The following is a 2,646-nucleotide window of genomic DNA, read 5'->3' on the forward strand; positions in this document are numbered from 1 at the left end:
TGAGTTGGCTTGAGTATATGCCCTTCCTGGAGGCTTCAGAAAAGGCTGGATGAATTTTCAAGATCCTTTTAGCCTTAATAGTGTATGATTTTCATTCATCTAGCCTTTTAAGCAAGAATTTCTTGAGGCACCTTCTATAAACAAAGCATCATATTGTGTACACAGAATAAAATAATGGGATAAAAAATGGAATGTAAAACACAGAGCTCTCTGGTGCGGTCAGATCCCTGCCATTTAGATGCCTAAGCAAAGACACAGGCTGTCCAAGGTATAAACTGTATGTAGCCAGTGACCGAGTGAAATGTCTGTTGGCCAAAACTGCTGTGTTCTCTGCAGTGGAGGTGAACTAGATACCCAAATACAATGAGTTTGGGTCGGCTGAAAATCATAACTACTCTAAAGATACAATGTGGACAAACCTCAAAAACATTATACTAAATAAAAGAAGCCAGATACAAATGGTCATATATTGTATGATTTCATTCATATAAATAAATATCTAGAAAAATGTGCATCCCCAAAAAAACAGCAATCTACTTTCTGTCTCTATGGATGTACATTTTTCTGGATATTTATATAAATGAAATCATACGATATGTGACCATTTGTGTCTGGCTTCTTTTATTTAATATAAATGTTTTTGAGGTTCATCTACATTGCATCTTTAGAGTAGTTATCATTTGATACACTACTTCTGATGGACCACAGGAAGAGTCAAAATTAATCATATGTATTTATCTCAGCTTTGGAAAGAGAAGACTTAAGTTTCAGCTCATTTCTCCAAGTACTTCTCTTCCTATGCTATATTCTTTATCTTCATTCGAAATGGGCGTGGCTTGTTTTTGCCAACTCAGTCTCCACGCCCCTGGTAACAGCTCCTGATTTTGTCTCTCCCCAGCACAACCTTTGAAGTTCAGGTAATGCTGACCTAACCTCCTCATTTCTGGAGTGGGCACTGATTTCAGGCCGTCCAATAGGGTTTTCATTCCCTTGGCCACAGTTCAAGAGGGACAGATATTCCAGTTGCAAGGGCCCATCTTGGAACTACAGAAATGTGTTTCCTTTTTGTTGAACTTGAAACTGGAAGGCGTAAGCCCGAAAAGAAAGCAGAAAGAAAAGAAGGTGTTAGAGAGCCGAATCCTGGGGACATTGTTGAGCCACTTTGTCCAGGCATGTTTAATTAGTTACAAGCCTGGTTTTTTCTTTCCTTTTCTTACAGCAGTTTGAGTTGGATTTCTGTCACTTATAGCCTGTCACTGCAAGGCACCAACATGACCATGCTCACCTAGGGCTGGGGCAGTGTAGTTGAGGACATTCTATCTCAATACTCAGGAAAAGTCTTAGTTATCTTCAAAGTGAGGCCTCTCATACTCTCTGTCTACTCAGCTTGTCTGGGCAGTACTTTCCTCTGTTACAGACATAGTGGGAAAGTAAAATACTATTTGAGGTTTTGATATTTACCAATCTACCTATTTATACCTTGAATCTTTTTAGCATTTTTTAGTATTTTTAGTGTAAGTTTATATGAAAGGAGAAAAAAGTCTAAACTTTCTCTTTGGTTTCATGACATTAGATCCTTAGTAGAAATATTCTTTGGTTTAGTAGATTGAAGGATAGAATTTCATTCAATGGCATGGAAAAAAATGTAGGTCATTTTACCAATAAAAACCTTGAGGAATAACTTTTTTTTATCATCAAAGTCTTTCTGATGCAAGTTATCATAAGTACAGCAAACAGATAAAAATAGCCTTCAAAAATTAGAGTGGCTTTTTTTCTCAGTCTTTTTAGATTCTCATGTTTCACACTAACAAAGATGGTACCTTTTCATATTCCCTAAAAACATTCTCCTTTCCAACATGACTCAAGGTTTTAAGATAAACTCTCAACTAAAATTTGGTAACAAATAACAAGGAGAGATGTTTCTTTTCATTTTCTCTTTTGCTTTAATTGAAAAGAAGATAAATTATAGAGGAATAGACCTAAGGGCGTATTCTTTTAGTCAAAGATTTCTCTTTTTATTGCAGAGATTCACCTCATCTTTGGACCTTTCGTGAAGAGCACCAGAAATGAAATGGCTTCATCAAAAGGTATCCTGGCATGTAGAAGTTAATGAATCAATTTCTTTAGAAATTTAGATTTTGTACATTTATAAAGCCCTTAATAATCTAGTTGTATATTGTTATGGGTTGAACTGTGTCCTTCAAAAAGTTATGTTGAAATCCTAACCCCTACTACCTTAGAATATGAACTTATTTAAAAATAGGGCCATTGCACATACAGTTAGTTAAGATGAAGTCATATTGAAGTAGGATAGGCCCATAATCCAATATAGTTGGTGTTCTTATAAGAAGACAGCCATGTGAAGATAGTGACACTGACACAAAATGAGAATACCATGTGACAATGAAGGCAGACATTAGGGTTATGCAGATGTAAACCAAGGAACACTGAAGATTGCTAGCGAACCACCAGAAACAAGGGAAAGGTAAAGAAAAATGTCTTTATGGATTTCAGGGGGAGCATGGCCCTGCTGACACCTTGATTTCAGACTTCTGACCATGAGAACTGTGAGGCAATAAGTTTCTGTTATTCAAAGCCACCCAATTTATGGTATATTGTTATAGCAGTGCTAGGAAACTAATACGT

The 2,646-nt window shown here is 36.4% G+C and overlaps 1 long non-coding RNA gene across 3 annotated transcripts in view; it reads left to right on the forward strand.

Annotated features, from left to right (window-relative positions):
- LOC105290884 overlaps positions 1–2,646 on the forward strand; it is a 153,822-nt gene that overhangs the window by 87,579 nt on the left and 63,597 nt on the right. For 2 of the 3 annotated variants that reach the window (XR_002779863.1, XR_002779864.1), the window contains exon 4: positions 2,025–2,087. The exons of the other annotated variant lie outside the window; for it this stretch is intronic. This is a non-coding gene — a long non-coding RNA (uncharacterized LOC105290884). The remainder of the gene's footprint in view (positions 1–2,024; positions 2,088–2,646) is intronic. 3 annotated transcript variants of the gene reach the window in all.

This window comes from Pteropus vampyrus, unplaced genomic scaffold (assembly GCF_000151845.1).
Source record: "Pteropus vampyrus isolate Shadow unplaced genomic scaffold, Pvam_2.0 Scaffold39, whole genome shotgun sequence".
In the NCBI taxonomy this organism is placed as follows: domain Eukaryota; kingdom Metazoa; phylum Chordata; class Mammalia; order Chiroptera; family Pteropodidae; genus Pteropus; species Pteropus vampyrus.